The 24,710-nt window shown below is 44.5% G+C and overlaps 1 protein-coding gene across 6 annotated transcripts in view; it reads right to left on the bottom strand.

Moving 5' to 3' along the window:
- The window catches only part of stat5a (signal transducer and activator of transcription 5a), a 60,483-nt gene that overhangs the window by 30,043 nt on the left and 5,730 nt on the right, over nt 1-24,710 (bottom strand). For 2 of the 6 annotated variants that reach the window (XM_030347384.1, XM_030347428.1), the window contains exons 2-3: nt 3,906-3,969; nt 889-934 (exon numbers count right to left, since the gene is read on the bottom strand). The exons of 1 other annotated variant lie outside the window; for it this stretch is intronic. The gene's annotated coding sequence lies outside the window, so the exon portion shown is untranslated. Of the gene's footprint in view, nt 1-888; nt 935-3,894; nt 3,970-24,710 lie in introns of all 6 variants that reach the window. 3 more of the 6 variants (XM_030347393.1, XM_030347402.1, XM_030347412.1) reach the window with 3 other exon arrangements.

Here is a 24,710-nt window from a genome sequence, read left to right as displayed (position 1 = left end):
ATTCCTTTCAGGGAATTTGTTAACTCTTCCTAGTAGTCTCCTAATCTTGTTTCTCATGTGAAGACAACCATAGCCTTGACTCAGATGACCTTGAGGCACATAACAACAAACAACACACAGTACAAAAGGAAGTAACCGTGGAAGTCAAACACTTTGTATCGCTGAGGGCAGCTATGGCAATTATCAGCTCTGTCATCCAACCCCACCGGCCAATCAGGAGATCTGCTCTCCTCCGACGTAACCATCCAATCGGAGTCTGTCTTTAAAAAAGAATCCTGAATGGTCTTCCTTGCCTGCTGATGTTTGCTATGCCATGCAAGCCTGCAAACACACACACACACACACACACACACACACACACACACACACACACACACACACACACACACACACACACACACACACACACAAGATACACACAGTGTACGTACACAAAAATCCTTGCAGAGTTACACACAGCTATATTCAGAGAGATACACACAGAAGCTGAATACCTGTACATACCAATATTATGGTTTTCAGCAAGGCTGGTTGAAACTGAAACTTTCTGGCTGCTTCTAAAAGTCTGCCCGGCTTACATTAACCCTAGAGGGGCTGGTGCAATACTATTTACACCCCCAGCTTGAGACACTGATTCCTCCCTGGGGATCTCTCATGGAGCGATGGACAGACGGACGTGCCAACAGACTGAGGACAGACACAAATAACAGATAGCAGGGGGACAAACAGATGTACAGACATACAAGTAAACATACGGAAGGACTAACAGAGAGACAGACAGACAGAATACTGGCAGGCCGTTGGGCTAGAGAGTAGACATCAACAATGCAATGTGCCTTGCACACCTGCCACCTAGATACTAATAGGGATAAACGGCTGAGTTGTTACCTGCGGTCTTCAGCTCTGTGTTACTCTAAACAGGAGCTCCACAAACCTGAGACAATGGGACACAGAGAGAGGGGCGTGGGGAGAGTCAGAAAGTGAGCAGAGAAAGAGAGAAAGAGAGAAAGAGAGAAAGAGAGTAGAAGGAGGAAGTTAGTCAACTTTGTGTGGTTGTGAGGAAGTGCTTTTTCCTGTCACTCTCTCTTTCTTTCTCCCTCCCTCTCTCACTCCCTCTCCCTATCTCTCTCTCTCTGACTGTAAAACATTTGTGTGGACAAAATGGCTTTGAGTTCAAGGCAAACGTGGCTATAATCGCAACATCACAAAATCATAAGTTTCCAATTATCTCGAACAAATTAATTTTGCACATGACATGGTCTCTTTGAACAAGTCAGGCTTATTGCACCTCAAAGGAAAAGGTTGATTATGCAAAGATCAATAGAGCACTCTTTTCACCCAAGCATACACCACAATGTAAAGAGTATTAATGCAGTATCTACGGGGGAAGAGCCAGGTCATCTGGGAACTAAAGGTTGCCTTTCATTCACTCATTCGGTCACATGCAGCGGTGTACAGCTCCACCTTTCATTAATAGAGTGAGAGAGCGATCCAAAGAACACACTTTTGTCCCGCTTGAGCAATGATTTCTATTCAGAGAGAGAGAGAGAGAGAGAGAGAGAGAGAGAGAGAGAGAGAGACCAATATTGAGAGAGAGAGCGAGACAGCCCAAGTGTAAACGGCAAAACATCAGGAACACACATGCTGGCCGACAGTATTCTATACATTTTTCTCTTTGGACTCCATCAAGCAAACATGTGCTTTGGAAGGGAGACCCGGTGTGCCATTGATGAGGACGATTTCACATCCACGACTAGATAACACCCAAGGGTCAAGTCATTCATGCTTAAAGTAGGCTTAACACGTTTTCCACAACACAGCCAACCCCAACAGGGCACAGAGTAGGAGCGAGAGAGAGAAAGAACGAGGGAGGTCAACCAATAATGTCTTGTCTTGAATCTAAAAGGTGGATCATAACAATCTGCTTCTCATAGCTGCCTGAAAGGTCTGCCGTGGCCTGCTGGAGCCAATACTGACCCAGCTTTCGTGCGGAACAAAAGGGATTTATGCCCATGGTAGGCATGTGTATATAAACCAGTGCATGCACATCAGTAGAGGCTCTCCATTGAGGAGAGGGAGGAAGATCCTCCTTAACATTGTTGAGAATAAAAAAATGTAGATTGCCCAGACTACTGTAATGAATTAATGCCCTTAAATATGACTACTTAATGCCTTTGAATATATAATGTTCGTTTCCCTGGGTAAAGGGACATTAGCACCCCCTATCACCTTTTGACAATTACTTCAGGGAGGAAGGTCCTCCCTCAGCCTCCGTTGACGCCCATTCATTTCCCAGAAAGTACTGGCGGCCGGTGAATAACATGGGGTTGAATCTAGAATAATATTCTCGTCTTTTACTAGTTTGCTACTCTGACCGTTCTGTTTGATATTGTGGAAATGGTGTGGAAAGGGTGAATGATTCAGAGCATGATGCATTTTAAATGGCATCACTTTTGGTCAGTCTTTTCTTAAAACAATTGTACCTGGAAATAAACATAGCTAAATTACAACCAATAACTTCAGTCATTGTGGGCAAAAATAGGCCCAGATTTTTTTATTTACTTTTACAAATCAAGAGTAGGCCTGATTTGACTAATGGGCTTTACATCCGTTCCTTCTGCCCTTGTAGTCCATTTCAAAGACATGCTGCCCGCCAGCTTTCAAATTACAGTGATGCCACTGGTGGCTTTGTATCAAATTTATTCACGTAACTATCCCTCCCTACTATTTTGTAGTTAACAAAAACAACCTGAAACAACTTGAGTCTCACATTCTTATGCCACCATACACCAACAGTGCAAGCAGGCCAATGGCAACCAAGCGCGCGGTCCTTCCTCCATGTATTTGTGTGTGTGTGTGTGTCGTGGGGTCTCTGTGTGAATATGTGTTACCTGTGTGTGTGTACAAAGCAATCAATCCCTTTTGACCACATGGTGGAATCTGACTGGTTACTATTATATCTAAACCCCCCCTAAGGTCGCACACTTCTTTCCTTTGCTTTTCTGGAAAAGGGAACAAAAGTGTCTCTCTCTCTCTCTCTCTCTCTCTCTCTCTCTCTCTCTCTCTCTCTCTCTCTCTCTCTCTCTCTCTCTCTCTCTCTCTCTCTCTCTCTCTCTCTCTGACACATTGAGAGGCCATCATTATCGTTATCTGAGGATGAAGATATGACGTGTTTGTATGTTGTTTGTGTGAGGCGTTTGGATTGAAGGTGTCCCTTTTGGTTTGAAGGAACATCTGACTTTTAGTAAAGACTTGTAAGAGGTTCTACACGTTTTGGCATTTCGAGTCTTCAGAAATGCCCAACCACAAAATCTGACATGGGGTTCTTTAGAACTTCACTGACGTGTCATCACCACATACCCTACATGGGTATTTAAATGACTCAGTGTACAACGTTTACATATGCTTAGTAATTTAGACACCAGAGCAAGTACAACATGTTAGTGTTATGGTGTTGCTAAGCATTGCTTTTTTGGTTCATAAGAGATAAGAAAGAAGCGAAGAACCAGGGAAAGAAGAGATCTTCGGTCGCAAAAAAGAAATATAGCCTCCACTCACTAGCACAGACTTCTACTGTTTTACCAAATCTACATTCCCATCTCAGTGACAACGACATTGATTGTAACGAAAGAGCTTGCACACATGAGGAACGAGGATAAATAAAACATAAATTAACAGGATAAGGAGTCAACGGCAACAAAGGTAACTGATCAATAAACCGTGAGAATTGCCTCATCATTTTATAATGTTTTATTTTCTTATTATTATCCCCATTTGTTAACCATGTGAGTTTGTCCGCTTTTTTTTCTTTTTTCTTTCCCAGAACTGCCCTGATTGCTGTGGAATCCTCCCATGCCCTACTGGTATTAGGGAATGAAGTACTTATTTTCTTACTTGATGCTCACCTATGGTGGAAGCCAGTGGAGGGGAGACCACAAAGACAGCCTCCGGGCAGCCAGTCAGTCAACCCTGAGGAGACGAGAGAGGAGTCAGGCCCACAGAGAACAAATGGATGGAGGAGAAGAAGAAAGAAGTAAACTGCGGCACTACATTGATTTTCAGTCAAACATGCACTGATCTGCCCTGTGAATTAAAAGAAGAAAATAGAGAACCACAAAGTCTCAAAAGTTGTGTGACACAAGATCAAATAATATTTTACAGAGCTTGCTGGAATGATAACTTCATGTTTGTTTTTTTTAGTTTGCCACATCTGCACAAATGGATAGAATTCTTTAATTGAACTTGTTAAATATTATATTTATTTAAATCTTACTATTATAATAGCAGGCCTGCCGCACCAGTTACTCAAGTGCGCATGTGCCAAGCGGACGCACAGATACACACTGTGACAGCAAGCACGCACATGCGCACGAACATACACGGAAACGCACACACATGCAGACACACTACACACGCACACACACACACAAGCACGCGCACATACCGCACGTCAACACAAAGGCAGCACATACACGGGAGCGCGCACGCACGCACGCACGCACGCACGCACAGGTAAGATGTTTAACGGCTCCGCCATCGGCACACGCGCAGGTAAGAACACACACGCAAGCATGCACATGTGCGCCACGAACATACACGGAAACGCACACACTACACACACACACAAACAAGCACGCGCACACACAGCACGTCAACACAAAGGCAGCGACACATACATGGAAGCGCACACACACTCGCGCACACACTCGCGCACACACACACACACACACACACACACACACACACACACACACACACACACTCACACACACACACACACACACACACACACACACACACACACACACACATGCGCACAGGTAAGAAGTTTATCGGCCCCATGATCGGCACACACGCAGGAAAGAACACACACGCACGTGCGCACACCGCAGCGACACTCGCCCAGGTAAGACGTTATGTTTTTAAACATAACGGCTCACTATCAACACTTATACCACGGTCTGCGGGAATACTCGATTCTGATTGGATGCAGGGTGTGCATTAACTCCTGATATACGGACACCTGGACAAGTAGTTCCGTCAAATTGTCTGTTTACCGTTCTCAATTAATGCGCTAGCTGGCGTATCGTCTCTAAAATAGTAGTATAGCAACGGGAAACAAAACAAAGCTCAGCGGACTATAATACCTCCCGCTACCTCCCGTTCTAAAGTCGTAGCTATGGTCCGTCCTAATTACTGGAGGAGTGAACAACGTTTCCGTTGCATGAGAACCCAACGGGCGTGTAATGGTGGTTCCGGGTATTAGTTGGACCCTCAGGCGTAACCAGGGAAACAAATGTATGTTTTGTGGAAAACTTTATATTCAGATTGTAAAACGCATGTAAAACGCATTAATTTGGTCACCGTTGGTAAGTGACCGTGGTATAAGCGGGATAATGCCCTTCGAGGTGTCCATTATCAGGAATTAATGGACTTCGCTGAGGCAACCGTCCTCCGCTTCGCGTCGGACGGTTCACGCCTCTACGTCGTCCATTAATTCCTGATAATGGACACCTCGTCGGGCATTATCCCTTACATAATGATTATCTGGAAATCAAACCATTTGAGTTTTGTAGGGTGACTTGTAAGGCCCCGTCCCCACGAAGCCGATTTCATGGCGAAACCGCAAAGGTCTTGTACGGTTCGGCCTTCCGTCCACACGAAGCCGGCGCATCCGCTGACCGAAACCGCAAACTTCTGAAACCACCCTCGGAGGTGGTTTCAAATCTACCCGGTTTCGTTTTGGATTCGTGTGGACGCCTGAAACCGACTGAAACCGTAAACCATGACGTCATCGCCCCACCCCTCGACCCTCTAGCCAATGACTGTTAAGCCCGCGGAGTCTCAGAACTCACAACAACAAGGATTTCTGTAGCAGAAGCAGCGCCCCTTATGGGCCTGGAATGTGTACTACAGCGTTTCTACAGATCTACCCGGTTTCGCTTGGCTTCGTCTTTACGGAGATACGGCGAAACCGGATAGATCGAAACCGTAACGGTTTCGCCTGTTTCGGCTTCGTGTGGACGGGGCCTCAATTGACCTAGTTTCCCTAGCCTCCAAGGAAGTGTTTTATAAATGGCATCTTTTCGAGGAAAGAGTTGGTGTCACAAACCGAAACGTAACACAAGGTTTCGGTTTCGTATTTATTTAGTTTCCTTAATTCTCTGGTCACTGAAACCAACATACTGTATTCTGCCCTGCTTGTTACATGTGAGTGAACAGTAATCCATTTCACAGTTAAATTCAAACATCGCGCCGACCGGCATATCAACACACGAGTGACTTGATCTTAAAGAGACATTGTCCCTATAACAGAATGAAAACAGGTTTCAACTAACCAATAGTAGTTGCCTTGCATTTTAAAATGTCAATGCACTTATCAACTCTGAATAACAGTAAAAGCTATTTAATAATTGATTTGCATGCATAGTATACTACACTTTCCATTGAACCATTACCCCTGTTAATTACAACTAGAGGTTGAGACAGCGAAACACACGCACGTGAAAACTCTAGTATATTTAATTGGAGCATGCAGCTCAAGGACACTGTACGCTTGAGTTTCCGTTCAATGAATGAACCTCAGTAGCATTCTTTAAATACTGGAGTAGCCGTGATAGATTTATAAAATGATGAGGATGAAAATGATGATGATGATATTGAATCAATTCTTCAACGTTGCAAAGCAATTAAATTGACACTGTTGCTTGACATCCGGGATCGGTGTGAGCTGGAATCGTGTTGCTTTTTTAATCTCTAATCCCATGGGCTGTTCACTCTCATGCCACTAGCAGGGCAGAATACAGTATGTTGATGTCAGCAACCATAGATTTAAGGAAACTACACAAATACAAAACCGAAACGTACTACGTTTCTGTTTGAGACACCCACTCTTTCCTCTTATAGAGAAAGATGCCATTTATAAAACACTTCCTGGGAGGCTAGGGAAACTAGGTCAATTTACAAGTCACCCTACACAACTTAAATGGATTTGATTTCCAGATAATTATTCAAAAAGCATAAAAAACTTTTTTTTTTTACTATTTATCCGTCCCATTAAAATGGATTTGAGTATATAAATTGTGTAAATCACAGGATTGAAACAATACCCAGCAGATTAGGTAAATAATGCTGAAATCAAGCCACGGGTCACCAAGCTATTCATGTTTAGTATGGTGTTACATGGCGCGGTTTAGTGATCGAACCATGGTCAAAGATGGTCCATCAAATAAGTTGCAATGAAGTTCATGGTCCAATGTTAGGGTTAGGACATGCACACACACAATTATGCATGACCCTAGCCCCACAGCCTCTGCCCCGAAGCCCAAAGGCACTAGCCCCCATTCCCAAGACCGCTAGCCCTCAATCCCAGTGGCCCAGCCCTCTACCCACGTCCTCTATCCCCAGCCCTCTGACCCCAGCTCTTTATCCCCCAGCCCCCCAGCCCCCTATCCCCAGACCCATAGCCCTCTACCCCCAGCCGCCCAGGTACCTATCCCCAGCCCCCCAGCCCACAAGCCCTCTACCCCCAGATCCCTATCCCCAGCCCCCAAGCCCCCCTGGTCTCTATCCCCAACCCCCCAGGTCTCTATCCCCAACCCCCCAGATCCCTATCCCCAGCCCCCAAGCCCCCCTGGTCTCTATCCCCAACCCCCCAGGTCTCTATCCCCAACCCCCCAGGTCCCTATCCCCAGCCCCCGAGCCCACAAGCCCTCTATCCCCAACCCCCCAGGTCTCTATCCCCCAGCCCCCCAGCTCTCTACCCACAGCCCTGCAGCCTGAGGATGAGTTTATAAATAACACCTCAGTGGAAGACAGCTGGGTGTAAATTGAAGCCCCCTAACCTACTTCCTCACGTCCACACACACACACACACACACACACACACACACACACACACACACACACACACACACACACACACACACACACACACACACACACACAGGTCAGACTCTACACATCCCTGCCACTTGAGAGGCGCGTACAGTATATAGTCCAATATATAGGTCTCTATGTGAGTGTGTATGTGTGTGTGTGTGTGTGTGTGTGTGTGTGTGTGTGTGTGTGTGTGTGTGTGTGTGTGTGTGTGTGTGTGTGTGTGTGTGTGTGTGTGTGTGTGTGTAGCCTGGAAATACTGTAGGGTCTGGCAACGAGTAATGAAAATGGCCCAACTCGAGGGGTGGCACCAAGCATGCATTTGAAAAATATATCTCTGAGTCTGCACTCAAACGGATAACACTACGACCAATCAGAAGAATACAAGGGGTGACGTATCATTAAATTAAAATTTCATAAAATTGACATTTGTAAATTGTGATGCAAGAAATGACTGTAAAGAACAAAAGATTTGTATAAATATATTTTTTATGTTGACTGATTGTCATTTTGACTCATGAAAAACACACAAACACACACACACACACACACACACACACCCACACAAACAGTATATTGACTAAAGCGTTGAACTGGTGACCCTGTGCTGCTATTGACTTTTCGCGTAGCTCTAAATAAATTACCCAACTGCTGTAAATAGGTTAGATTAGTCATTAATTATACTGACGGCAAGGTTTACTCGTTAGGGGTGAAGGGCAGCCAAGTGTATGTTACCCGTAGGGCGTCATCATCCTCAAAGTTTTCAACCAGAATGTGTGTGTGCGTGCATGCGTGCGTGCGTGTGTGTGTGCGTGTGTGAGTATTTGTGTACATGTGTGTATATGTGCATGTGTGCATATGTAGGGCCCTATGAAATCCGCGATAACGAAAACGCGGACGGAATCACGGAATTCGACAATAAAAACGGAATCAACTGATAATTTTATTTTATTTTTTTATTTTTTTTTATTAAGCAGGAAAGTATTAAAAGTAACAAAGTTACAATTTAAAACGGGCCTGTCTTAGTAAAATAACTGATTTCCAGCAGGTTCCTGTTCTTCAGCACATATAACATGCAACAGGGACAAGGCACATCAGACGTCACATTTACAATATGCAGCGGAATGCAGCGGAATTCGCCATTATTTTGGTGAAATTCAGTTTCGAGGGAAAAGGGAAACAACACAGGTGACATTAACGTCACTGAATGTTTAGCAGTCACTCGCACAACAATGTTAAAAAAAATCCCCGGTCCACCACGCAAACATGAGTGTGTGTATGTGCATGTGTGTGTGCGAGTGTGCGTGCATGTGTGTGTGCGAGTGTGCGTGCATGTGTGTGCGTGTTAGTGAGTTAGTAAGCGAGTGAGAAAGTAAGTGTCTATGTGTGCAACGGAGTGTGTGTGTGTATGCATGCGTGTGTGTGTGTGCGTGTTGATTATGGTGGACTAATCCGATTTCATAGGACCAGTTTCACGCGACTCAGTGTGATACAGATGAAGAGGCCCTCTTCATCACCCATGACATCGTACAAATCAAATAATGAAAAAAGGAAAAAAATAAATAAAGACAGCATGGTTACTGGAGAGCCACATGACAGGGAGGGCGTCAGAGTAGCAGTACTCCACAACATGCCCTGGGGTCGAGTTGCTAAACTCACAATGCACCACACTATCAACACACTCCTCATTAGTTGACCTGCGCGTGCATGCGTGTGTGTGTGTGTGTGTGTGTGTGTGTGTGTGTGTGTGTGTGTGTGTGTGTGTGTGTGTGTGTGTGTGTGTGTGCGTGCATGCGTGTGTGCGTGTCTATCCCTTGTCTAACAAGCCCAGTGTAAATGCAGGATTGGCCTGTTCCCTTGAAGCAAGCTGCTTCACAGTTCGCAGGCTCCAACGGAGCTCTCTTGACCAAGGGAAGAGGAAAGACACAGGCTCCTTGTTTTCAGGCCAAGCTGAAAAGCGGATGTCAAATGTTATACTTTTTTAGCTTCCATTTTACTATCAAAGATTGTATAACACAGGGTAGTGATAGGAAGTGTTAACCACCAGTGTGAAAAGAAAACTTTAGTCACAATGTCTGTAAACAGATTGGTTATGACTCACCAATCAGGTAGAATCTGTCTTGATATGTATCACGCCTAACAGCAGGGCAATTCGACCCAGTTACAGTACATGCCAATATCGGTATATTTTCGTAAACAATTAACAGCTATTATCAATACGAAACCCCTGAAATCTGAGTGCCGGTCATAACGTTAGCTGTTAAATCTGTGGTGTTGTGTTTGCAATATATTGTGCCACATTGCAGCGTGTGCACCGTGTTGTGTTTCTTCATACAAAAAAAACCCTTATTGTAGCAAGCATGTGGGGACATCCACTCAATAATGATCAGTGTGCCATATGACAGAATATATCAATACAGCTCTTTACCAGTACACACATACACATTCAATCACATTGAGGGAGAAGACGAAACATATCCTCAGGAAGGCGAGAGAGAGAGTTAGACAGAGAGAGAGAGAGAGAGTAAGAGAGAGACTGAGGGAGAGAGAGAGAGAGAGAGAGAGAGAGAGAGAGAGAGAGAGAGAGAGAGAGAGAGAGAGAGAGAGAGAGAGAGAGTGTTGATAGAGAGAGAGAGAGAGAGAGAGAGAGAGAGAGAGAGAGAGAGAGAGAGAGAGAGAGAGAGAGAGAGAGAGAGAGAGAGAGAGTGAGAGCCAGAGAGGGGGAGAGAGAGAGAGAGCGAGTGAGATTGAGGAAGAGCACGAGAAAGATAATAATAATAATAATAATAATAATAATAATAATAATAATAAATGAAATTGATATAGCGCTTAATATGGTACTCTAAGACGCTTAAAGATAGAGAAAGATATAAAGAGAGAGTAATAGAGAAGGGTAGAAAGATAGAGAGAGAGAATAAATTAATATCTGACGAAGGGCAATATCGATGTATGCAGCAACACATGTTGCTATGGTGGTATAGACCTTCTTCTCGTCCTCATCCTCATCAATTCGTTTTTTTCTTGTTCAGCATCAACACACAGCTAATTAAAGCTGCTTTCAGAATTTTTTTCACAATGCCAACCATAGTTTTAAACTAATTTACCCATTTTGTTTATCATCCATCTTCTCTTTCCCTCTTCTTCTCATGTGGACATTATTCTCCTGAATAAACCCAACAAGGTCATAATCTGAATAAGCAGAGCATCAGTTTATGCTATGCTCTCCTTTCCTTATTCCTACATATTGGACAATTTGTATTAAGGATAGTCAAAGGAAGTGCCTTAGGCAAGGACAGGGCAGTCCATCTGAAATGTGTTTCTGTTTGCATTCCCCATTTAGATCACTGAACAAGCTCACGGTCATGCAGTTTGGAATCAGCCTTTTTCAAGTGGCCTTAGAGGGCGCTCAATAAACACACCAATGCAATACAACATTAACGCCAAATAAGAACTTACTAGTAAATAATGGCCCACCAATAGGATTTTATACAGTATGTCCCAGCACATGTTTTTCATTGTCAATAACACGCTCAGTGCTTAGGGACATTAGAAACCAGGGTTTATACATGACAGTAGCAACTTTACAACAGGTTGCCAGATGCTTGATAAAAGCAGGAAATGTCAGCGACGAGGCTGCGTTTAGTGGCTGAAGCACTGTCCCTTAGAAAGCCTGAATGCCTTTGTTGTAATAACCCCACGGCTGGCCATTGACAACCACCATGGCATAGTATTAAAAATGCCTGCACTGTTATTGAACTGACGAGTATGTAATCTAATAACATGGCTCCTTTGTCAACTCTAACCCGCAGCACGGTGATTATCGATAGCATTGATGGCATTTTCTCTACCCTAGCCACCACTATAAACCCTCCCACTTTAGAAAAGATTCCCATTCAAACATACACAAAGATTTTCCAAAAATGCGATCCATCCGACCTCCATTAGATCGGGCCTTGAAGGGTGTGCCAAGCGAAAAAGTTTCAGAAGTGCTACACCCTGTACCTCTTAATTGAGCCTGGAGGTACGCGTTCTGCAATTACCCTGCTGGCGATAAGCAAGATACAAGCCTGAGTGTTCATTTCGCATTCTTTGAGTTTGCCACACAGAACGTGTCTCGGTCACTGTTCATTGGCTCATGACACATGGCGGTAAAAGAGGGTATTCTGAAGTATCGGATCAACAGGAGCTCAGGATGTCGAGTGGCTGATGGCAAAGGGAAGGTTGGTTGCTTACTTGTGTGATCCCGGCTCCTCTGAGCAAAAGAGGACCGTGACATTTGATGTGACTTTGAATCTCTCTTGTAGATATTTGTTCTGTGTGTTTGTGTGCATGAGTGTGTGCTTGTCTGTGTGTATCTGTGTGGATGCTTGTGAGTAGGAAAGAGAGGTTGTAACCGAACAAAACTGGGGGTGGTAATCATAGAGAGTTGAAAACTGCAAAGACATTCCTACCGAGATAGATGTGAAGGAAGGCAAGGTCAGTAACGAAGAGGAGTCTGAACGGATGTTTCCTGAATAAATGAGTTCAAAATACAAAATGCAGCAGCTGTGGCAGCTACTGCAGTTTATTTAGCATTTGGGTATTGTGTCTCTCTGTTGGTCACAACAGGTCAAGCTGTGACCTCATGCTCTGATGGCAGACTAGCCTCTGTACATCGCCCCTGCCCCGGAAGGGGGTCCCATTCGCCCATTTTCCAAAATCAAATAGCATCTGGAAAAACACAGCCCTCCCTTCCTGCCTGCCGGCCGGCCAATCATCTGCCTGACTACCCAAGCTCTTGCTTCCCAGCCATATGGGCAGGTGCCAAGAACTCAGCTAGGGTATTTGAGGTGAAAGGCTAACCCTAGGCTAACACTGTGTGATGACTCTAGCTGCACCAGCAGAGTTATGTTTTAAGCATTGAACGTTGCAGCTGAGAATGACCAAAAAAACGAATGAAAAGCATAGATTGAAAAAAATAACTGCTTCTCAGATAATTCCCTGGTTTTGATCAAAAACTTATTTTGCACATTTTATTTTGACCAAAAAAAGCAGCGCGCCGCACGCGTGTAGCAGAGAAGCGATATGTTTTCAGAGCACCTCGGCTCAAAATAGCGCAGAGGCCGAGGTCCGGCGTGCTCGTCCTCTGCACCCTCCAAGCACATTTTACGTCCAGACTGCAAGAATAAATCTACTGCGGTGCTCAGACATGGCTTCTACTGCGGTGAGCCCTTGGGTCAGGTGGGATAGGGAGGGGGATCGGGGGGGTCCCTCCCTTCAAAACACCCTCGTTCATTCCTCAACCCTATTTTTAGACACAACGACTCTTCAGTGAGGGAGTGAATACGAAAGGAATTAACGCTCGGAGGGGGGGGGGGGAATGGAGGCGTACAACAAAGCGAGGCATACACCCGGCATAGACGGTGAACTCTCCAACTCATATCCCTCTTCGGTCTTAAGCAGTCAACCTGCTTGAACTCTAACAACCAAAGGCTTAAGCCCTGAAGTGTAGCCCATTACTTTGTCGTTAGGCTGCAGCACACGACCGGAGGAAGCATGCGGCCACACAGGGTTCACCATGACCAATGGGACCCAGTTAGCAAGGGTGAAAAGGCGGGGGGGGGGGGGAGAGGAGGAGAGGAGCCATTTTTGAGCTGGCGCCCCACAGCCAACCCACAGGACCGGACCAGACAATAAGAGGACATCAACCATCCAGTTGTCACTATCCTGCAGTCTATTAATAATAACAACACACAGGCCCGTCTACGCGATCCCATATGTCCCGGGGACAAGCACCGAGCGACCGGGATCAACCGATACTACCAAGAGGAACCCCGGGGGTCACATGTTCGTGGGCGAGTGTGACCCCGACCGCACGACACCGTGTGCCGTGTCATGTAGGATTAGCGAAACGCCGTTGTCGTCGTCTCATGTGCTCCAGGACACGGGGTAGCGTGCTATAAGGGGGCAGTGCTGTAGCGGCACGAGAACAAAGAATGGGCTCCATTGTTGTACAAGCGCTTCGGATAGCATGGTCTGGTGTGAGGGAAACGACGCCAAGGGCAGACCCACAGAAACCAGACATTTGTTTGTTTTGCTTGTTTTACATTTATTGTCATGTGATTCCGTTTTCGTGCCGCTCATGTGAAACTGTACATTTACATTTGTTGAATGAGCTGCAATCATACGCTACAGGAGCTCCCAGTTGTTTTACTAGGATACACAGAGACAGTCATGGAATGAAAGAAGGGTTAGATGAATTGAGTCATGTGCGTTTCTTTCACGCAAAATGGATTCTCTCAGTGGAATAGAATGCAAAGAAAAGGAGCAATCAAAATAAATGAACCACAATCCTTCAAACTGTATATCCCCACATTGACAGAAAATGATCTGGATAACCTTAATATTCTGGCATCTCCAATGTCTAGATCCAGTTCCTCTCATGGTCATTTCAGGTTCAAGGTTGAAGTTTTCTGCTGATAATTCAGCATTTTGCTGTGAGTCAAATAATAGCAGTAATTCATTGACTTTTGAGTCTATATCTATAATTGTGTCGTTGATGATATTCCAGAATCTATCGATGTTTGAATGTGTGTGCGCTTATGATGTACACACACACAAAACACACTCACGGAGAGTGTGTGGAGCAGCAGATAAATCAACAACTACAAGGATGTCCCGGTAGCATGGCAGCATGGATGGCTTCCGCTGGATTGAAAAGAAAGGCAAAAGGGATAATCACTCTACAACCAGAACATTAACCCACATGCTCCTGGGCCTGCCCCTCTCTCTCTCTCTCTCTCTCTCTCTCTCTCTCTCTCTCTCTCTCTCTCTCTCTCTCTCTCTCTCTCTCTCGCTCTCTCTCTCGCTCTCTCTCTCTCTCTCTCTCTCTCTCTCTCTCTCTCTCTCCCCTTGTATTTACATGACACATGTGTTTCCCAAGGCCCCGCAGGGTTTTTATTCCCAAATTCTCTGTGTTTGTACAAGGTTTGCCATGTGTGCTCTCGTGACCATACACAATGGTTTTATTTAGGCAATAAAAAATAACAAGGCATCTCCAAAACAAGTGACAAGCAGGGCGGAGTAAAAGAGAAAAAAAAAAAAGTTTGACAAAGCGATTTGTTTTGGTTCATCTGCTTCTAAAGGGACTAACATCATATCACTGAGCCACTGGAGCGGAGAGCCCCAAAGGGGGGGCCGAGGGGCCAACGGTTTAGGGGTCATGTCTACATCAAGGGGCCCCCTGTTGTACTTTAATGGTCTTACCGGACCTACCGTCACACTACTGTGGTGAAGTAATATACAGCCAACACGGCCTGTATCATCAGTGTGACCAGTTGCTATTGATTCAACAAACTCTTTGACAGCAGCTTGGGGGGGGGGGGGGGGGGGGGGGGGGAATAAACATTTATTCTTCCAAACAAATGCATGTGCCGCCGCGGACCCCTGGTGGGGGCCCTAGAGCCGCCGTGCCATGCAAAAAAAAAAAGATAAATGTTTCAGCTGTGTCTTATGTTAGTGTTTATTCCCTAAAGCGCTCCGCTCAACTCAGCTATGCAGCGCCAGTGTGTGGCAATGATATAGTTGATAGAGTGTCAACAAACACGGTGTGTCCTGAGCGCAGCCGCTCCCAAACAGAGCATTTTTGTTTTTGCCAATCAACACACAATTTTTCAATAAAAACCAAAGCTATGTTAGGATGGTGAATTATAGGCCGCGATGGTGGTGCACTTTATATGTTATGGGTTCCTGACTTTGAAACGGGAACAACACGTTCGCAGTACGCAATAGGCAATACGTTACTCGACATATGGAATGCTTTTGCGCCTTCGCCTTTCTCGATTCACAAGAATCGCACCCACACGCAAAATCAGGTTTCCGTGTTCATTTTACATTTACCTACAATTCATGTTGGCACCCAAACAACTGTCAGGCACACACACCACCCAGGGTGAACCCTCCGATTGTTCACCCAGGCCATGGATACGGGCATGTTGTCCCAACAACAGCAGCAGCGGGCCCAGCGAGTGAGCGGCATGTCAATGCGGGCCCTGGACCAATTGGAGAAGGTTACCCCGACAGGGGACTTCTGAAGGCGGCCGCGGGGGGTAAGGCGGCGCTGCAGGTGAACAGGGTGGGAAGCCGAGACCTCCAGGGGAGAGGAAAATGAGGGCGCTAATATCCGGAGGACCAGCCAAGTGTCAAACAGACCCCCCCCCCTAGCCAGGGCTGGATGTATTCCAGTCCCTGTTGCTAGTGTCATGGCTGACAGCGGAACATTAGCCAGGGATGGTCAACAAGTCTCCCGCCGTGACCACATCACTGTTGCTGGACTGGCACCCAGAATTGTTTGGGGGCAGACCTTGGATATTGATTCTTGATGAATCGAGGTAAAAACAGGTTACAATTTCAGCTGATTCTGATGCAACGAGATTAACAAACAATACAGGGAGAATAACAAACATTACGACACTATAGGGTGATCTGGTTAGGTTTTATGTGGAAAAATGCAGAATTGCCCAGAAATACGACAAAATACACCGAATAGGTTGGCTTTAAACAGTTAATAGGGACCCAGCGACTTTCCCGTAATCATTTTGAGTAATTTTCATCCCAACATTTTATCAATAAATCAAGGACATCCAAAGGGAGGAATTCTATCTTGATTATATCAGACACAATCTCTTTTAAGGCATCAAGGCGTATTTAGGTGTGAATTAATCAGACTTGAATTATGCTTCTGCAACAGTGCGATTTGTACTGCTGCACAAATGGCAGTACAATGATCATCACAATAGAAGAGTTTGCCTGAGCTTTTCTTTTTTTAAGAAGACGGAAGACATTGAAACAACTTATCCGAGGAGCATTTAGCTTTGTGTAAAAGTTGCATATGAAGTACTGTTACCATACATCATAAGATATGTCACGTACAATGGCATTTTTTTTTAAAGAGAGAAATATAGGCCTCGTTCAAACAAATTCAATTCATTTAAGATCAAATCTAATCTTAAAAAGAAGGAAAACAAATGCATTTCCGAGCAAGCTGGCCTTACTCCATTAGCCTTCTCTATCATTTGTATCTAACCGCTGTGAGGGTAAAGACGTGGCATGGACAACACACACGCACACAATTGCACTATTTTATGTGTAACTGTACAGATTTGAAACTGATCAATGCAAACCTCAGTGAATTAAAAAAAATAGTGAAATGAAGGATCAGGTAATAAAGAGGGGCAAAAATATTTTTAGCCCCTGTTCGATGCATAATCAGTGAATTTTGGTTTCAAATGCAGGCTCATGATACGTGATATCCCTTCGCCCCTCATCTCGAACTCAAGTAACTCCTTAACATGGCCTTCTCCGTGACCCAGCCCAGACTCCTAACCCCCCACCCCCCTGCCGTCTCCCATTTCCTCTCCCCGTCCAGCCCAGCACATCAACACCCATGTAAACACCGGGCAGGCAGCTTTTGAGAGCGCAGACCCTTGACCTTCTCTTGAATGAGTCACATGTACAGATAACTCTGAATTTCTCTCGGACGGTATCTCTAACCCAGCCTCCAGAACCCATCCCCACCATGTTGATCCTACTCTGGTCTCCCTGCACGCTGCTGTGTCACCAGAGTTCAGTGCTGTCTGTAAAGGTCAACCCCCCCACCCAACAACCACCGCCACCGCCATGTCCACTCAGACCCCTGTTGGAAAGCTTAGCTTATCCGGCCACGTTTCACCACACCTTGATCACATGCAGAGATGCAGCCATGGTGAAGGCACAAGCCGTTTCAGATGTCATCTGAAAACGAAACCTACAGATTAAATGGTTAACATCTGAGGAACAGGTGGCATCCGGAGGAACAGAGTTGGCAGAAATGGGCTATGATATTCATAAGTATGTTAATACATTCAGAGTGCTTTGTGTACTGATAGAGGCCGCAGGCCGAATGCAGATAATCACTGCCACACTGATATTCAGCATAAGACCCCGTTGAATACAACAGGTCTACAAGCGATATTTATTAGTTAACACTAATTAACAAAAACAGATTATGATTTGTTTGTTCATCTAATAATGTATCTGGCTCCGCCAACACAAATAGTTCCGCAACTCGACTGGGACTGGACTGTTACCAAGCAACACATTAATTTACCTGCAAACATAGCTTTGTAGGTCTAAACATTACCGCAGGCCAGCTACTTTGTATCATGTATATTTTCTGTAGTTTTCCATTTATTCAGCAACCAGTGAAATAGGTCTGTTCACAGTCACTTGGGGGCATGTGGGATTCCTATGAGTGAGCAGCTAAATAACGATGATCAGAAACCCCTGTATAGTTGAGTGAAACAGTTAACAAAACCCATGGGGTGCCTCTTGTCCAATCGAATTACTTAGTCAGAACCAACTGTTGATGATATAAGTATGATCCCATGAAATTAAGAATTGTTGTGTTTTTGTTAACTTTGAATGAACCCTATATCTACATAGCGAGCAAGTCCTTTTCCACGGAGCCTGCAATATTCATCGCGATCATTCCACAAACGTCTTAGTAAGCTATGACCCTTAGCTTTACAGATTAAATTAAAAAATATATATCAAGGATCCTCATCACTGCTAGATGCAACTAAATCCTAAACTTTAAAGATGAAGAAAATAGGATTCTATCTCTGAATTCAATTGAGAGCTTCCTCTAGTTGTAAAGGTGATTCAATATCATAAGACCAAGTGAAATATGACGAAGGGGACGTTTCTAACAAGGAACTTGTTGTTTATTCCGGAGAAAAACATTTGGAAATCCAATTACAGCATGATTTAGAGCATAGTAAGTGCATTCATCTGATGAGGCACAGTTGATTAGGCGTAGCATTACATTTGCATGACCTTCAGTGGGTATTTCCTAACATTATAAAGAAATGGCTCCTGCAATGAGTCGTCAAAGGGTTTTGCCAACACAACAGAGAAACAAATCCATGGATAGTTATCCAAATTTCCGTTACCACCAGAATAGAAAAATAGTTTGGGGGGCAGTATATTCTAGTGGTCAGGATGTTTGAGTGGTTCTTGGTTTGAAAACCAAATGTCAGCAGTGTAGTGTAGCATCCTGACAACAAAAGGTATATATATATATACTTGGTGACCTTGGGTGTCTTGAAAGGCGCCTCTAAATTAAATGTATTATTATTATTATTATTATTAAAAAAAATCACTGCAAAATCCCTTTGGATACAAGAGGCAACTTAAAGACTAAATAGTAGTAATAAAAAACTAAACCGATATACAATCAGTGGTTCTCATTGGAGGTCCCTCTGATTGAGGCACACCCACACACACACAAGCCAAGCATGAACAACAAAGGAAACAATAATGTGGTGTGGTGTACGCCATAGTATTCTGAGCCATGCCGTGCCAGCTCAGGGATAATCTGGATAAGCTGGGGATGAGCAGTGAAGAAAGACAGAGCGCCCACCCACCCAACCCCCAACCCCTCAGCTCCCCCAGTACCCACATTCACCACTGCAGCCTTGCCATGCATACCTAACCCCCTTCCCATAATGAGGATTGGACACATAACAAAAAAATAATCACCATTCTGTGACCCCCCCCTAGATGACAAACCCAAAAAGAGATTCTTATATTACAGAATCTTGACCTTGGTTCGCTGGTTTAAGATCATTAGTATAATCTCAGATGAGGCGGGCTCCTATGTCAGCTTGATGCACGACTTCACCGAATCAAACGTCCTTATCCGAGACACAGGACAGGCCATTACACAGGCATCACAGCCAAAGCTGTAAACCTGACGTGACCGTGTAACAGTAGCAGTAGTTCTCCATCTACTTATCAATCTTGTTGGATGGAGTACAAAGTTAGGTATAGACCTAGATTGACTTCCGCTGAATTGTGGTAGAATTTTGACTTATTTCGTTCACACCATGTGACCATATATAATATATATAGTAAGAAGATTTCAAGAAAATATCAGAAAATGCATTAATATTTATTTCGATACAGAATACATATTTGAAACGTAGTTTGCTCGATGCCTATTCTAGTGGTAAGCTTTGTTGGTCAAAACACATGAACAACAACACACACACATTATCGTTGCTTACTGCCCCTTAGACTGCATGAATGGCTGTCTTAGATATAACCGTATTTTGTATGCAGTACATTATCTTTATGTTGCTCAAACTAAATCAGGGAGAGTAGCAGTAAATAAACAACCATAAAGAATGAAAGGGTGTGTGTGTGTGTGTGTGTGTGTGTGTGTGTGTGTGTGTGTGTGTGTGTGTGTGTGTGTGTGTGTGTGTGTGTGTGTGTGTGTGTGTGTGTGTGTGTGTGTGTGTGTGTGTGAGAGAGTCATAAGATAAGCAGATCCAAGACGTACCATCAACAACCTTTAATAGAGCTCCACAAATGTTGATAAATAATGCAGGCAAGGAACATGCATTCTAGTGTTGCCAAGCTGTTATTCTAACATGCCACAAATAATTGTAACGCTCCGAGAGAAAGGGAGGATTGATGCAATGAAAAGCAGGGAGGGGGGTTGGTGGGGTATACTGGGTCATCCGCCGTGGTACACACTCAATCAGCGTGCAAAATCAGCATGTCAAATCAGCAGATTAAACAAATTAAGCCAGGGAGCGAGGCTACATTTCATAATGAAAAAGCAGTGGCTCTCCTTAAAAGAACCATCACCTTGTTCTTAATCAGGTGCTTCTGATCCTAATCGGCAACAGACATTGCTTCTCCTCCCCAGATAAAAAGAGCATTCATGACCTGAATCCAGATCCTTCAACAACAACAACAAAAACCCACCTAAAACCCCAGTGAGCATAGGCCAACAGCTAATGTACCGCCCGTTACAGACGCACATTACAGATGCAGGAAGGCACCGGCGCCGAAAACCAAAGTGGATGATGTATGCGTCAGGTACCCGGAGATAAGGTCTGTCGTGGTTTGCTGTAAGCCTGTAATAGCCTTGGGAGTAATAGACCACACTTCTCCCCGTGTGCTTGGTAACGGTAGGCCAGGCAGAGTTGACTAAACAAACAGACCGTACAGCGGCGAAACAGGCACAGAAAAACCACACAGACACTGAGGCATCAGCAGAAAGGCTGTGACCTTTCGGGATGATACATGGTGCGGAACAGCATGCATTAGTCATATGTTTCCCGTCTATAGGCAGGGGGGGCATTTCAATTAACTAGCGTAATTGAAAAGCAGAATTCCCCGCCCCCCTGCCCCCTCCTCCTCCTCTCTGTTGTGCACTGTAGTCAGGGCCGTAGCACCAAATCCTGGGCCCCTATACTATAGGTACTGATGGGCCCCCCTGCGCCCAGGTTGTTGACTTCTCTTAGATACAAGGTCGTCCATCTCAAATCAGCAACACAGTTACCGGTTTATATACTCAAAGGAAGCCGTTGTATGTTTGAGCCGAAGAACAAAGGTAAAACCAAGATCATTCCAGTCTTTCAGGCCTATGGGGAAATCATTTGTTTTCCCATAGTTTTACTGCTGAATTACACACGACACGTCCGCGACGCGTCGCGTAGGCCGCACAGACTCCGCCTTTGTAGTGTGCGGGGGATTATTGCGAGTACTTTTCGTTTTGCCAAGTGATATTGCAGTTGGTAAAGCAGGGTTTAAATGTGTCGGCTGTGTCAACCGGTACTGGAGTCATGAGCTAGATTTTTTTTTAAGTACAGGCTCATGGAAACACATTGATTTGAGTGATTGATTTGAATGTGCGATCTAAAAACACCCATGAGGTCGCTCTGCGCTGTGTTTATTGAATCATTTTTGGAAATCGATTTGTTCTTGTTCCTCTACACGCTTTAATGGAGTTGTAACCTGTCTGAGGGCCTGGACACATAGTCCGCGGGTGGACAGAAACAAAACATACCAACCCGCCGTGCGACCATGGCGCAGCTCGGCTGTATTCTGGAGACACAACGTCGGTGACACAGCTTCGGTTTGGTTTCAACAGACGCACTCTTGCCGCGGGCATTCTGCTGGAGACGTGCCACTGTGGAGCGTTTAGTGTAGGCGTACATAATCCAATTAAGGCTTCTCAATCTATGCCTGGAGGGCTTGGAACATGAGCCACAAAGCAAGGCCCTGATGGATGGCTGATATAGCCAGTTTCATAGAGATGTCACAAAGTAATGGTTTAACTTCAGTATATATTTATATAAGTACAGACATGTGTCTCGTCAGTAATCATAAAATAATGATCATACACATTCACTTTTTTTTGCTGCACGAGATTGTGCCAGCACATTCAATTGGTGTAAAAAAAGGACCTTAACCCTGATCTTAATTAAACTGACCAAACAGTTCAATGAGACGATACAGTTGGTTGAATAAAACAGCCTCCAAGGACAGCATAATGTAATGTGATTGTTATGTTGCGACACACAATCTGTGGGCCTACATCTTAATATTATTGTTGAAATTCCATTGGTTGCTACCCCTGTTTTAAAAGGCCACTGCAGAGCTTCCACAGCCTTGGGTTTGGTCAAATAAAGAATATGTGTGCGTTTTTCCCCCATTTGGTCCCGTGTTACTTTTTCATAACAAAGAAGCCTGACCTTCTGAACAAGTCTGATGTCGACCAATCGAATGTTTGACAGCTTGGTCCTTTCCTGCTTTCTGAGCAAATTACGTCAATAAATTAATTCTACAGATCAGAGAATTGTATTCGATTGAGGCGTATTAATATATATAATACGCCTCAATCGGAATACGAATTCCATCCAAAATAGAAGAGGTGGCGTAGTCCGCTATAATCAACATGTTATTCCGATTGGTTTGGGGTGGGTGCGGCTACTTTTAACTTAGAGAGATGGCATCAGCCGCTGCAGTAGTTTGCAATTAGTCCGTCTGTACTTTTATGCACACCGAACTAGACCGCTGTCAAGGAAAGTGATTTTTTGGCCTGATGCACGTCTTTCTTATTACTCCGCAAGTAGTCTGGTAACTCATCAACCCCAGCGTGTCCGGTTGCTAAGCGACGTCAACGTCTTAGGCAGACTATTTCTCTGCTGATCAATACTACGAATGGTAATTGTAAAAAGACACACCATGTGAAGATATTGTTTCGTTTTGGCAAGGAGCCGTGTAATAAGCGGGATAATGTATATAACGTCGCCGGTCATTATCGTAAATAATAGCCTTCAGGGTGATGCAAGACACCACCGCTTCCCGCCGGGGTCCGGTTCGCCCTGTCTGCGTTCTGTACCACATTATCCCTTACATCTATCATATAAGTCCAGACCAACATAACGGTTGTGCGTGAGAGTCATACGGACGTACGCTTACCTGTTTTGTTAATGCCACATGAACAGTACATTAGAAATCGAATCGGATCAGTGTCGACAGCCGCGTTTACATGCACATTCTGATCCGTTGTATACACTCATATTTCATTTCTCCCGTCTTTTCTCCACAAGCTGAGGACTGTCGGCAAGCGCTTCCGAACCTGTCGCCATCTCGTTGCGTCTCACCCTCACTCGCTCAGTGAACTGCCTGCTGAGCTGTGTGCGAGGGTCTGAGGGTCACGTCCTGGGGAAAGCCCACTGACTAGCCCCTGCGTGCAAGGAGTATGACTGAGAGTTGATGGTGCTTGTGTATGTGCAAGTCCTTTCGTTCAAAGTTCAAAAAATTGCGCATTGTATCGTTTTTTGCGTGAGGGTATCGTGATACCTTTCTAGTATCGGTATACCGTGCAACACTATTTTGAAGTACAGTTCAATGTGCTTAGTAAGGCACTTGGCTGCCGCTACCAAGATACTACAAGTCGTTAGCCCGGGAGAGGCGGTAGCCAGGGGCAAGGGTGGGCTCAGCCCACCCAAATGTGCGCCCTGCCCACCCAATCAAAATTTAAGAAAATGTTTTTATGTTTTATTTTTCAGGTGGTAGCCCAGACCCACTATCGGACGGACCTGTTCGTTCACTGTTCAAGAAAATGTTGAATAAAATTCAGCCAATTAATTAATATTATAGAATATACCATTACCATGCATTGCTTCTAATTGGGTGGGCAGGACAGCCTGCCTCCAAGTTACCCACCCGCTTATAGTGGTCACTGGTCAGCGTTGCCAGGTCCGCTTTTTATAAGCGACTTTGGGCTTGTTGTCACTTATGGTGATTGGTGACACGGTACTTTAAGCAGCAACGTTTTGCATTTCATGTTGGACGTGGACACACACGCAGACACAGACACAGACACAGACACAGACACACACACACACACACACACACACACACACACACACACACACACACACACACACACACACAATGCATTGACTGTAAAGGAAATAGACCTATTTAAGTCACCATTTGAGGCATCAGATAAAATTTGCCAATCAAACACTTACATCACAATCATTTATTTTATATATATATATATATATATATATGCACACACTATCTAAATAGGCCTAGTGTGTATAGTATATATATAGCTCTGGATCTCCATCCAGGTTGCCCAGTCCCAAAGCTGTCTCTTCTATCAGCTCTGGCTGCCTACTGATACGCTTTTTCCGGTTGATATAAGGTGCGATTTAAAAAAAGAAGATAAATGATGTTGTATATTATGTATATTATATGTTATTCATGAACATTTTGGAAACAAAACATGCAAGAATTTTGGCCCATCTTCGCCCATATTGCCCAGCCCTATTCTACCGTATCTTTTTTTTTTGTTACTTTTTTTTCGCCTTGCAATTTCACTACTTTTGTCTGGAAAATTCCTTAATATCAGTATTTCTCCCAGCAGAATTTCACGATTTTCAATTAAGAGATACTGTGACATTTTGTCAAGTTCTGAGGTGTCTTTGTGAAGTTGTTAT

This window comes from Gadus morhua, chromosome 2 (assembly GCF_902167405.1).
Source record: "Gadus morhua chromosome 2, gadMor3.0, whole genome shotgun sequence".
NCBI lineage: Eukaryota > Metazoa > Chordata > Actinopteri > Gadiformes > Gadidae > Gadus > Gadus morhua.
The sequence above is the reverse complement of the archived record's forward strand: the minus strand, read 5'-3'. Positions and strand labels throughout refer to the sequence as shown.